This window comes from Zeugodacus cucurbitae, chromosome X (assembly GCF_028554725.1).
Source record: "Zeugodacus cucurbitae isolate PBARC_wt_2022May chromosome X, idZeuCucr1.2, whole genome shotgun sequence".
In the NCBI taxonomy this organism is placed as follows: Eukaryota; Metazoa; Arthropoda; class Insecta; order Diptera; family Tephritidae; genus Zeugodacus; species Zeugodacus cucurbitae.
In genome coordinates, this window is record NC_071672.1 from 14,876,860 (window position 1) to 14,893,429 (window position 16,570).

The window sequence follows — 16,570 nt, forward strand, 5'->3', positions numbered from 1 at the left end:
ACAAGACAAGACATGACATGACATGACAAGATAAGACAAGACAAGACTAGACAAGACAAGACAAGACAAGTCAAGACAAGACATGACAAGACAAAAAAAGACAAGACAAGACTAGACATTACATGACAAGACAAGACAAGACAAGACAATATAACACATGACAATACACAACAAGACAAGACAAAACAACACAACACACGACATGACAAGACAAGACAAGACAAGACAAGACAATATAAGACAAGACAAGACAAGACAAGACAAGACAAGACAAGACAAGACAAGACAAGACAAGACAAGACAAGACAAGACAAGACAAGACAAGACAAGACAAGACAAGACAAGACTAGACAAGACAAGGAGAAGACAAGACAAAACAACATAACACACGACATGACATTACATGACATGACAAGACAAGACAAGACAAGACAAGACAAGAAAAGAAAAGAAAAGACAAGACAAGACAAGACAAGACAAGACAAGACAAGACAAGACAAGACAAGACAAGACAAGACAAGACAAGACCAGACAAGACAAGACAAGACAAAACAAGACAAGACAAGACAAGACAAGACAAGACAAGACAAGACAAGACAAGACAAGACAAGACAAGACAAGACAAGACAAGACAAGACAAAACAAGACAAGACAAGACCAAACAAGACAAGACAAGACAAAACAACACAACACATGACATGACATGACAGGACAAGACAAGAAAAGACAAGACAAGACAAGACAAGACAAGTCAAGACAAGACGTGACAAAACAAGACAAGACAAGACAAGACAAGACAAGACAAGACAAGACAAGACAAGACAAGACAGGACAAGACAAGACAAAACAAGACAAAACAAGACAAGACAAGACAAGACAAGACATGACATGACATGACAAGATAAGACAAGACAAGACCAGACAAGACAAGACAAGACAAGTCAAGACAAGACATGACAAGACAAAAAAAGACAAGACAAGACAAGACAAGACAAGACAAGACAAGACAAGACAAGACAAGACAAGACAAGACAAGACCAGACAAGACAAGGCAAGATAAGGCAAGACAAGGCAAGACAAGACAAGACATGACAAGACAAGACAAGACAAGACAAGACAAGACAAGACAAGACAAGACAAGACCAGACAAGACAAGACAAGGCAAGATAAGGCAAGACAAGACAAGACAAGACAAGACAAGACAAGACAAGACAAAACAACACAACACAACACACGACATGACATCACAAGACAAGACAAGACAAGACAAGACAAGACAAGACAAGACAAGACAAGACAAGACAAGACAAGACAAGACAAGACAAGACAAGACAAGACAAGACAAGACAAGACAAGACAAGACAAGACAAGACAAGACAAGACAAGACAAGACAAGACAAGACAAGACAAGACAAGACAAGACAAGACAAGACAAGACAAGACAAGACAAGACAAGACAAGACAAGACAAGACAAGACAAGGCAAGACAAGACAAGACAAGACAAGACAAGGCAAAACAAGGCAAGACAAGACAAGACAGGACATGACAAGACAAGACAACACAACACAACACAACACGTGACATGACATCACATGACAAGACAAGACAGGACAAGACAAGACAAGACAAGACAAGACAAGACAAGACAAGACAAGACAAGACAAGACAAGACAAGACAAGACAAGAAAAGACAAGACAAGACAAGAAAAGACAAGACAGGACAAGACAAGACAAAACAAGACAAAACAAGACAAGACAAGACAAGACATGACATGACATGACAAGATAAGACAAGACCAGACAAGACAAGACAAGACAAGACAAGTCAAGACAAGACAAGACAAGACAAGACAAGACAAGACAAGACAAGACAAGACAAGACAAGACAAGACAAGACAAGACCAAACAAGACAAGACAAGACAAAACAACACAACACAACACGTGACATGACATCACATGACAAGACAAGACAAGACAAGACAATACAAGACAAGACAAGACAAGACAAGACAAGACAAGACAAGACAAGACAAGACAAGACAAGACAAGACAAGACAAGACAAGACAAGACAAGACAAGACAAGACAAGACAAGACAAGACAAGACATGACAAGACAAGACAACACAACACAACACGTGACATGACATCACATGACAAGACAAGACAAGACAAGACAAGACAAGACAAGACAAGACAAGACAAGACAAGACAAGACAAGACAAGACAAGAAAAGACAAGACAAGACAATACATGACAAGACAAAACATGACAAGACAAAACAACACAACACACGACATGATATGACATGACAAGACAAGACAATATAAGACATGACAATACAAGACAAGACAAGACAAAACAAGATAAGACATGACAAGACAAAACAACACAACACACGTATGACATGACATGACATGACAAGACAAGACAATATAAGACATGACAAGACAAAACAACACAACACACGACATGACAAGACAAGACAAGACAAAACAAGCCAAGACAAGACAAGACAAAACATGACAAAACAAGGCAAAACAACACAACACATGACATGACACGACATGACAAGACAAGACAAAACAAGCCAAGACAAGACAAGACAAAACAAGACAAAACAACACAATACATGACATGACATGATATGACAAGACAAGACAAGACAAGACAAAACAAGACAAAACAACAAAACACATGACATGACAGGACATGACAAGACAAGACAAGACAAGACAAGACAAGACAAGACAAGACAAGACAAGACAAGACAAGACAAGACAAGACAAGACAAGACAAGACAAGACAAGACAAGACAAGACAAGACATGACAGGACAAGACAAGACAAAACAAAACAACACAACACACGACATGACAAGACAAGACAAGACAAGACAAGACAAGACAAGACAAGACAAGACAAGACAAGACAAGACAAGACAAGACAAGACAAGACAAGACAAGACAAGACAAGACAAGACAAGACAAGACAAGACAAGACAAGACAAGACAAGACAAGACAAGACAAGACAAGACAAGACAAGACAAGACAAGACAAGACAAGACAAGACAAGACAAGACAAGACAAGACAAGACAAGACAAGACAAGACAAGACAAGACAAGACAAGACAAGACAAGACAAGACAAGACAAGACAAGACAAGACAAGACAAGACAATACAAGACAAGACCAAACAAGACAAGACAAGACAAAACAACACAACACATGACATGACATGACAGGACACGACAAGACAAGACAAGACAAGACAAGACAAGACAAAACAAGACAAAACAAGACAAGACAATACAAGACAAAACAACACAACACACGACATGACAAGACAAGACAAGACAACACACGACATGATACGACATGACAAGACAAGACAATATAAGACATGACAATACAAGACAAGACAAGACAAGATAAGACATGACAAGACAAAATAAGACAAGACAAAACAACACAACACACGTATGACATGACATGACATGACAAGACAAGACAAGACAAGACAAGACAAAACAAGACAAAACAAGACAAGACAATACAAGACAAAACAACACAACACACGACATGACAACACACGACATGACAAGACAAGACAAGACAAGACAAAACAAGCCAAGACAAGACAAGACAAAACAAGACAAAACAACACAACACATGACATGACACGACATGACAAGACAAGACAAGACAAGACAAGACAAGACAAGACAAGACAAGACAAGACAAGGAGAAGACACGACAAGACAAAACAACACAACATACGACATGACATAACATGACAAAACATGACAAGACAAGACAAGACAAGACAAGACAAGACAAGACAAGACAAGACAAGACAAGACAAGACAAGATAAAATAAGACAAGACAAGACAAGACAAGACAAGACAAGACAAGACAAGACAAGACAAGACAAGACAAAACAAGACAAGACAAGACAAGACAAGACAAGACAAGACAAGACAAGACTAGACAAGACAAGACAAGACAAGACATGACAAGACAAAACAACACAACATACGACATGACAAGACAAAACAACACAACATACGACAAGACAAGACAAGACAAGACAAGACAACACAACACAACACGTGACATGACATCACATGACAAGACAAGACAAGACAAGACAAGACAAGACAAGACAAGACAAGACAAAACAACACAACATACGACAAGACAAGACAAGACAAAACAAGACAAGACAACACAACACAACACGTGACATGACATCACATGACAAGACAAGACAAGACAAGACAACACAACACAACACGTGACATGACATCACATGACAAGACAAGACAAGACATGACAAGACAAAACAAGACAAGACAAAACAACACAACATACGACATGACAAGACAAAACAACACAACATACGACAAGACAAGACAAGACAAGACAAGACAAGACAACACAACACAACACGTGACATGACATCACATGACAAGGCCAGACAGGACAAGACAAGACAAGACAAGACAAGACAAGACAAGAAAAGACAAAACAACACAACACACGACAGGACAAGACAAGACAAGACAAGACCAGACAAGACAAGACAAAGCAACACAAGACATGACATGACATGACAAGACAAGACATGACATGACACGACAAAACAACACAACACACGACAGGACAAGACAAGACAAGACAAGACAAGACAAGACAAGACAAGACAAGACAAGACAAGACAAGACAAGACAAGACAAGACAAGACAAGACAAGACAAGACAAGACAAGACAAGACAAGACAAGACAAGACAAGACAAGACAAGACAAGACAAGACAAGACAAGACAAGACAAGACAAGACAAGACAAGACAAGACAAGACAAGACAAGACAAGACAAGACAAGACAAGACAAGACAAGACAAGACAAGACAAGACAAGACAAGACAAGACAAGACAAGACAAGACAAGACAAGACAAGACAAGACAAGACAAGACAAGACAAGACAAGACAAGACAAGACAAGACAAGACAAGACAAGACAAGACAAGACAAGACAAGACAAGACAAGACAAGACAAGACAAGACAAGACAAGACAAGACAAGACAAGACAAGACAAGACAAGACAAGACAAGACAAGACAAGACAAGACAAGACAAGACAAGACAAGACAAGACAAGACAAGACAAGACAAGACAAGACAAGACAAGACAAGACAAGACAAGACAAGACAAGACAAGACAAGACAAGACAAGACAAGACAAGACAAGACAAGACAAGACAAGACAAGACAAGACAAGACACAAGACAAGACAAGACAAGACAAGACAAGACAAGACAAGACAAGACAAGACAAGACAAGACAAGACAAGACAAGACAAGACAAGACAAGACAAGACAAGACAAGACAAGACAAGACAAGACAAGACAAGACAAGACAAGACAAGACAAGACAAGACAAGACAAGACAAGACAAGACAAGACAAGACACGACAAGACAAGACAAGACAAGACAAGACAAGACAAGACAAGACAAGACAAGACAAGACAACACAACACAACACGTGACATGACATCACATGACAAGACAAGACAAGACAAGACAAGACAAGACAAGACAAGACAAGACAAGACAAGACAAGACAAGACAAGACAACACAACACAACACGTGACATGACATCACATGACAAGACAAGACAAGACAAGACATGACAAGACAAAACAAGACAAGACAAAACAACACAACATACGACAAGACAAGACAAGACAAGACAAGACAACACAACACAACACGTGACATGACATCACATGACAAGGCCAGACAGGACAAGACAAGACAAGACAAGACAAGACAAGACAAGACAAGACAAGACAAGACAAGACAAGACAAGACAAGACAAGACAAGACAAGACAAGACAAGACAAGACAAGACAAGACAAGACAAGACAAGACAAGACAAGACAAGACAAGACAAGACAAGACAAAACAAGACAAGACAAGACAAGACAAAACAAGACAAGACAAAACAAGACAAGACCAAACAAGACAAGACAAGACAAAACAACACATGACATGACATGACAAGACAAGACAAGACAAGACAAGACAAGACAAGACAAGACAAGACAAGACAAGACAAGACAAGACAAGACAAGACAAGACAAGACAAGACAAGACAAGACAAGACAAGACAAGACAAGACAAGACAAGACAAGACAAGACAAGACAAGACAAGACAAGACAAGACAAGACAAGACCAGACAAGACAAGACAAAGCAACACAAGACATGACATGACATGACAAGACAAGACATGACATGACACGACAAAACAACACAACACACGACAGGACAAGACAAGACAAGACAAGACAAGACAAGACAAGACAAGACAAGACAAGACAAGGCAAGACAAGACAAGACAAGACAAGACAAGACAAGACAAGAAAAGACAAAACAACACAACACACGACAGGACAAGACAAGACAAGACAAGACCAGACAAGACAAGACAAAGCAACACAAGACATGACATGACATGACAAGACAAGACATGACATGACACGACAAAACAACACAACACACGACAGGACAAGACAAGACAAGACAAGACAAGACAAGACAAGACAAGACAAGACAAGACAAGGCAAGACAAGACAAGACAAGACAAGACAAGACAAGACAAGACAAGACAAGACAAGACAAGACAAGACAAGACAAGACAAGACAAGACAAGACAAGACAAGACACGACAAGACAAGACAAGACAAGACAAGACAAGACAAGACAAGACAAGACAAGACAAGACAAGACAAGACAAGACAACACAACACAACACGTGACATGACATCACATGACAAGACAAGACAAGACAAGACAAGACAAGACAAGACAAGACAAGACAAGACAACACAACACAACACGTGACATGACATCACATGACAAGACAAGACAAGACAAGACAAGACAAGACAAGACAAGACAAGACAAGACAAGACAACACAACACAACACGTGACATGACATCACATGACAAGACAAGACAAGACAAGACATGACAAGACAAAACAAGACAAGACAAAACAACACAACATACGACAAGACAAGACAAGACAAGACAAGACAACACAACACAACACGTGACATGACATCACATGACAAGGCCAGACAGGACAAGACAAGACAAGACAAGACAAGACAAGACAAGACAAGACAAGACAAGACAAGACAAGACAAGACAAGACAAGACAAGACAAGACAAGACAAGACAAGACAAGACAAGACAAGACAAGACAAGACAAGACAAGACAAAACAAGACAAGACAAGACAAGACAAAACAAGACAAGACAAAACAAGACAAGACCAAACAAGACAAGACAAGACAAAACAACACATGACATGACATGACAAGACAAGACAAGACAAGACAAGACAAGACAAGACAAGACAAGACAAGACAAGACAAGACAAGACAAGACAAGACAAGACAAGACAAGACAAGACAAGACAAGACAAGACAAGACAAGACAAGACAAGACAAGACAAGACAAGACAAGACAACACAACACAACACGTGACATGACATCACATGACAAGACAAGACAAGACAAGACATGACAAGACAAAACAAGACAAGACAAAACAACACAACATACGACAAGACAAGACAAGACAAGACAAGACAAGACAACACAACACAACACGTGACATGACATCACATGACAAGGCCAGACAGGACAAGACAAGACAAGACAAGACAAGACAAGAAAAGACAAAACAACACAACACACGACAGGACAAGACAAGACAAGACAAGACCAGACAAGACAAGACAAAGCAACACAAGACATGACATGACATGACAAGACAAGACATGACATGACACGACAAAACAACACAACACACGACAGGACAAGACAAGACAAGACAAGACAAGACAAGACAAGACAAGACAAGACAAGACAAGACAAGACAAGACAAGACAAGACAAGACAAGACAAGACAAGACAAGACAAGACAAGACAAGACAAGACAAGACAAGACAAGACAAAACAAGACAAGACAAGACCAAACAAGACAAGACAAGACAAAACAACACAACACATGACATGACATGACATGACAGGACAAGACAAGACAAGACAAGACAAGACAAGACATGACAAGACAAAACAAGACAAGACAAGACAAGACAAAACAAGACAAGACAAAACAAGACAAGACCAAACAAGACAAGACAAGACAAAACAACACAACACATGACATGACATGACAAGACAAGACAAGACAAGACAAGACAAGACAAGACAAGACAAGACAAGACAAGACAAGACAAGACAAGACAAGACAAGACAAGACAAGACAAGACAAGACAAGACAAGACAAGACAAGACAAGACAAGACAAGACAAGACAAGACAAGACAAGACAAGACAAGACAAGACAAGACAAGACAAGACAAGACAAGACAAGACAAGACAAGACAAGACAAGACAAAACAAGACAAGACAAGACCAAACAAGACAAGACAAGACAAAACAACACAACACATGACATGACATGACATGACAGGACAAGACAAGACAAGACAAGACAAGACAAGACAAGACATGACAAGACAAAACAAGACAAGACAAGACAAGACAAAACAAGACAAGACAAAACAAGACAAGACCAAACAAGACAAGACAAGACAAAACAACACAACACATGACATGACATGACAAGACAAGACAAGACAAGACAAGACAAGACAAGACAAGACAAGACAAGACAAGACAAGACAACACAACACAACACAACACGTGACATGACATCACATGACAAGACAAGACAAGACAAGACATGACAAGACAAAACAAGACAAGACAAAACAACACAACATACGACAAGACAAGACAAGACAAGACAAGACAACACAACACAACACGTGACATGACATCACATGACAAGGCCAGACAGGACAAGACAAGACAAGACAAGACAAGACAAGAAAAGACAAAACAACACAACACACGACAGGACAAGACAAGACAAGACAAGACCAGACAAGACAAGACCAGACAAGACAAGACAAAGCAACACAAGACATGACATGACATGACAAGACAAGACATGACATGACACGACAAAACAACACAACACACGACAGGACAAGACAAGACAAGACAAGACAAGACAAGACAAGACAAGACAAGACAAGACAAGACAAGACAAGACAAGACAAGACAAGACAAGACAAGACAAGACAAGACAAGACAAGACAAGACAAGACAAAACAAGACAAGACAAGACCAAACAAGACAAGACAAGACAAAACAACACAACACATGACATGACATGACATGACAGGACAAGACAAGACAAGACAAGACAAGACAAGACATGACAAGACAAAACAAGACAAGACAAGACAAGACAAAACAAGACAAGACAAAACAAGACAAGACCAAACAAGACAAGACAAGACAAGACAAGACAAGACAAGACAAGACAAGACAAGACAAGACAAGACAAGACAAGACAAGACAAGACAAGACAAGACAAGACAAGACAAGACAAGACAAGACAAGACAAGACAAGACAAGACAAGACAAGACAAGACAAGACAAGACAAGACAAGACAAGACAAGACAAGACAAGACAAGACAAGACAAGACAAGACAAGACAAGACAAGACAAGACAAGACAAGACAAGACAAGACAAGACAAGGCAAGACAAGACAAGACAAGACAAGACAAGACAAGACAAGACAACACAACACAACACGTGACATGACATCACATGACAAGACAAGACAAGACAAGACATGACAAGACAAAACAAGACAAGACAAAACAACACAACATACGACAAGACAAGACAAGACAAGACAAGACAACACAACACAACACGTGACATGACATCACATGACAAGGCCAGACAGGACAAGACAAGACAAGACAAGACAAGACAAGACAAGACAAGACAAGACAAGACAAGACAAGACAAGACAAGACAAGACAAGACAAGACAAGACAAGACAAGACAAGACAAGACAAGACAAGACAAGACAAGACAAGACAAGACAAGACAAAACAAGACAAGACAAGACAAGACAAAACAAGACAAGACAAAACAAGACAAGACCAAACAAGACAAGACAAGACAAAACAACACATGACATGACATGACAAGACAAGACAAGACAAGACAAGACAAGACAAGACAAGACAAGACAAGACAAGACAAGACAAGACAAGACAAGACAAGACAAGACAAGACAAGACAAGACAAGACAAGACAAGACAAGACAAGACAAGACAAGACAAGACAAGACAACACAACACAACACGTGACATGACATCACATGACAAGACAAGACAAGACAAGACATGACAAGACAAAACAAGACAAGACAAAACAACACAACATACGACAAGACAAGACAAGACAAGACAAGACAACACAACACAACACGTGACATGACATCACATGACAAGGCCAGACAGGACAAGACAAGACAAGACAAGACAAGACAAGAAAAGACAAAACAACACAACACACGACAGGACAAGACAAGACAAGACAAGACCAGACAAGACAAGACAAAGCAACACAAGACATGACATGACATGACAAGACAAGACATGACATGACACGACAAAACAACACAACACACGACAGGACAAGACAAGACAAGACAAGACAAGACAAGACAAGACAAGACAAGACAAGACAAGGCAAGACAAGACAAGACAAGACAAGACAAGACAAGACAAGACAAGACAAGACAAGACAAGACAAGACAAGACAAGACAAGACAAGACAAGACAAGACAAGACACGACAAGACAAGACAAGACAAGACAAGACAAGACAAGACAAGACAAGACAAGACAAGACAAGACAAGACAAGACAACACAACACAACACGTGACATGACATCACATGACAAGACAAGACAAGACAAGACAAGACAAGACAAGACAAGACAAGACAAGACAACACAACACAACACGTGACATGACATCACATGACAAGACAAGACAAGACAAGACAAGACAAGACAAGACAAGACAAGACAAGACAAGACAAGACAAGACAAGACAACACAACACAACACGTGACATGACATCACATGACAAGACAAGACAAGACAAGACATGACAAGACAAAACAAGACAAGACAAAACAACACAACATACGACAAGACAAGACAAGACAAGACAAGACAACACAACACAACACGTGACATGACATCACATGACAAGGCCAGACAGGACAAGACAAGACAAGACAAGACAAGACAAGACAAGACAAGACAAGACAAGACAAGACAAGACAAGACAAGACAAGACAAGACAAGACAAGACAAGACAAGACAAGACAAGACAAGACAAGACAAGACAAGACAAAACAAGACAAGACAAGACAAGACAAAACAAGACAAGACAAAACAAGACAAGACCAAACAAGACAAGACAAGACAAAACAACACATGACATGACATGACAAGACAAGACAAGACAAGACAAGACAAGACAAGACAAGACAAGACAAGACAAGACAAGACAAGACAAGACAAGACAAGACAAGACAAGACAAGACAAGACAAGACAAGACAAGACAAGACAAGACAAGACAAGACAAGACAAGACAACACAACACAACACGTGACATGACATCACATGACAAGACAAGACAAGACAAGACATGACAAGACAAAACAAGACAAGACAAAACAACACAACATACGACAAGACAAGACAAGACAAGACAAGACAAGACAACACAACACAACACGTGACATGACATCACATGACAAGGCCAGACAGGACAAGACAAGACAAGACAAGACAAGACAAGAAAAGACAAAACAACACAACACACGACAGGACAAGACAAGACAAGACAAGACCAGACAAGACAAGACAAAGCAACACAAGACATGACATGACATGACAAGACAAGACATGACATGACACGACAAAACAACACAACACACGACAGGACAAGACAAGACAAGACAAGACAAGACAAGACAAGACAAGACAAGACAAGACAAGACAAGACAAGACAAGACAAGACAAGACAAGACAAGACAAGACAAGACAAGACAAGACAAGACAAGACAAGACAAGACAAGACAAAACAAGACAAGACAAGACCAAACAAGACAAGACAAGACAAAACAACACAACACATGACATGACATGACATGACAGGACAAGACAAGACAAGACAAGACAAGACAAGACATGACAAGACAAAACAAGACAAGACAAGACAAGACAAAACAAGACAAGACAAAACAAGACAAGACCAAACAAGACAAGACAAGACAAAACAACACAACACATGACATGACATGACAAGACAAGACAAGACAAGACAAGACAAGACAAGACAAGACAAGACAAGACAAGACAAGACAAGACAAGACAAGACAAGACAAGACAAGACAAGACAAGACAAGACAAGACAAGACAAGACAAGACAAGACAAGACAAGACAAGACAAGACAAGACAAGACAAGACAAGACAAGACAAGACAAGACAAGACAAGACAAAACAAGACAAGACAAGACCAAACAAGACAAGACAAGACAAAACAACACAACACATGACATGACATGACATGACAGGACAAGACAAGACAAGACAAGACAAGACAAGACAAGACATGACAAGACAAAACAAGACAAGACAAGACAAGACAAAACAAGACAAGACAAAACAAGACAAGACCAAACAAGACAAGACAAGACAAAACAACACAACACATGACATGACATGACAAGACAAGACAAGACAAGACAAGACAAGACAAGACAAGACAAGACAAGACAAGACAAGACAACACAACACAACACAACACGTGACATGACATCACATGACAAGACAAGACAAGACAAGACATGACAAGACAAAACAAGACAAGACAAAACAACACAACATACGACAAGACAAGACAAGACAAGACAAGACAACACAACACAACACGTGACATGACATCACATGACAAGGCCAGACAGGACAAGACAAGACAAGACAAGACAAGACAAGAAAAGACAAAACAACACAACACACGACAGGACAAGACAAGACAAGACAAGACCAGACAAGACAAGACCAGACAAGACAAGACAAAGCAACACAAGACATGACATGACATGACAAGACAAGACATGACATGACACGACAAAACAACACAACACACGACAGGACAAGACAAGACAAGACAAGACAAGACAAGACAAGACAAGACAAGACAAGACAAGACAAGACAAGACAAGACAAGACAAGACAAGACAAGACAAGACAAGACAAGACAAGACAAGACAAGACAAAACAAGACAAGACAAGACCAAACAAGACAAGACAAGACAAAACAACACAACACATGACATGACATGACATGACAGGACAAGACAAGACAAGACAAGACAAGACAAGACATGACAAGACAAAACAAGACAAGACAAGACAAGACAAAACAAGACAAGACAAAACAAGACAAGACCAAACAAGACAAGACAAGACAAGACAAGACAAGACAAGACAAGACAAGACAAGACAAGACAAGACAAGACAAGACAAGACAAGACAAGACAAGACAAGACAAGACAAGACAAGACAAGACAAGACAAGACAAGACAAGACAAGACAAGACAAGACAAGACAAGACAAGACAAGACAAGACAAGACAAGACAAGACAAGACAAGACAAGACAAGACAAGACAAGACAAGACAAGACAAGACAAGACAAGACAAGACAAGACAAGACAAGACAAGACAAGACAAGGCAAGACAAGACAAGACAAGACAAGACAAGACTAGACAAGACAAGACAAGACATGACAAGACAAGACAAGACAAGACAAGACAAGACAAGACAAGACAAGACAAGACAAGACAAAACAAGACTAAACAACACAAGACACGACATGACATGACATGACATGACAAGACAAGACAAGACAATACAAGACAAGACAAGACAAGACAAGACAAGACAATACAAGACAAGACAAGACAACACAACACAACACGTGACATGACATCACATGACAAGACAAGACAAGACAAGACAAGACAAGACAAGACAAGACAAGACAAGACAAGACAAGACAAGACAAGACAAGACAAGACAAGACAAGACAAGACAAGATAAGACATGACAAGACAAAATAAGACAAGACAAAACAACGCAACACACGTATGACATGACATGACATGACAAGAAAAGACAAGACAAGACAAGACAAGACAAGACAAGACAAGACATGACAAGACAAAACAAGACTAAACAACACAACACACGACATGACATGACATGACATGACAAGACAAGACAAGACAATATAAGACAAGACAAGACAAAACAAGACAAGACAAAACAACACAACATACGACATGACAAGACAAAACAAGGCAAGACAAAACAACACAACATACGACAAGACAAGACAAGACAAGACAAGACAAGACAAGACAAGACAAGACAAGACAAGACATGACAAGACAAAACATGACAAGACAAAACAACACAACACACGACATGATATGACATGACAACACAACACACGTATGACATGACATGACATGACAAGACAAGACAATATAAGACATGACAAGACAAAACAACACAACACACGACAAGACAAGACAAGACAAGACAAGACAAGACAAGACAAGACAAGACAAGACAAGACAAGACAAGACAAGACATGACAAGACAAAACAAGACTAAACAACACAACACAACATACGACCAGACAAGACAAGACAAGACAAGACAAGACAAGACAAGACAAGACAAGACAATACAAGACAAGACAAGACAAGACAACACAACACAACACGTGACATGACATCACATGACAAGACAAGACAAGACAAGACAAGACAAGACAAGACAAGACAAGACAAGACAAGACAAGACAAGACAAGACAAGACAAGACAAGACAAGACAAGACAACATAAAACAAGACAAGACAAGACAAGACAAGACAAGACAAGACAAGACAAGCCAAGACAAAATAAGACAAGACAAGACAAGACAAGACAAGACAAGACAAGACAAGACAAGACAAGACAAGACAAGACAAGACAAAACAACACAAGACACGACATGACATGACATGACATGACAAGACAAGACAAGACAATATAAGACAAGACAAGACAAAACAAGACAAGACAAAACAACACAACAAACGACATGACAAGACAAATCAAGACAAGACAAAACAACACAACATACGACCAGACAAGACAAGACAAGACAAGACAAGACAAGACAAGACAAAATAAGACAAGACAAGACAAGACAAGACAAGACAAGACAAAACAACACAAGACACGACTTGACATGACATGACATGACAAGACAAGACAAGACAATATAAGACAAGACAAGACAAAACAAGACAAAACAAGACAAGACAAAACAACACAACAAACGACATGACAAGACAAAACAAGACAAGACAAAACAACACAACATACGACCAGACAAGACAAGACAAGACAAGACAAGACAAGACAAGACAATACAAGACAAGACAAGACAATACAAGACAAGACAAGACAAGACAACACAACACAACACGTGACATGACATCACATGACAAGACAAGACAAGACAAGACAATACAAGACAAGACAAGACAAGACAAGACAAGACAAGACAACATAAAACAAGACAAGACAAGACAAGACAACACAAGACAAGACAAGACAAGACAAGACAAGACAAGACAAGACAAGACAAGACAAGACAAGACAAGACAAGACAAGACAAGACAAGACAAGACAAGACAAGACAAGACAAGACAAGACAAGACAAAACAACACAAGACACGACATGACATGACATGACATGACAAGACAAGACAAGACAAGACAATATAAGACAAGACAAGACAAAACAAGACAAGACAAAACAACACAACAAACGTCATGACAAGACAAAACAAGACAAGACAAAACAACACAACATACGACCAGACAAGACAAGACAAGACAAGACAAGACAAGACAAGACAAGACAAGACAAGACAATACAAGACAAGACAAGACAAGACAAGACAACACAACACAACACGTGACATGACATCACATGACAAGACAAGACAAGACAAGACAAGACAAGACAAGACAAGACAAGACAAGACAAGACAACATAAAACAAGACAAGACAAGACAAGACAAGACAAGACAAGACAAGACAAGACAAGACAAGACAAGACAAGACAAGACAGGACAAGACAAGACAGGACAAGACAAGACACAACACACGACATGATATGACATGACAAGACAAGACAATATAAGACATGACAATACAAGACAAGACAAGACAAGACAAGATAAGACATGACAAGACAAAATAAGACAAGACAAAACAACGCAACACACGTATGACATGACATGACATGACAAGAAAAGACAAGACAAGACAAGACAAGACAAGACAAGACAAGACAAGACAAGACAAGACAAGACAAGACAAGACAAGACAAGACAAGACCAGACAAGACAAGACAAGACAAGACAAGACTAGACAAGACAAGACATGACAAGACAAGACAAGACAAGACAA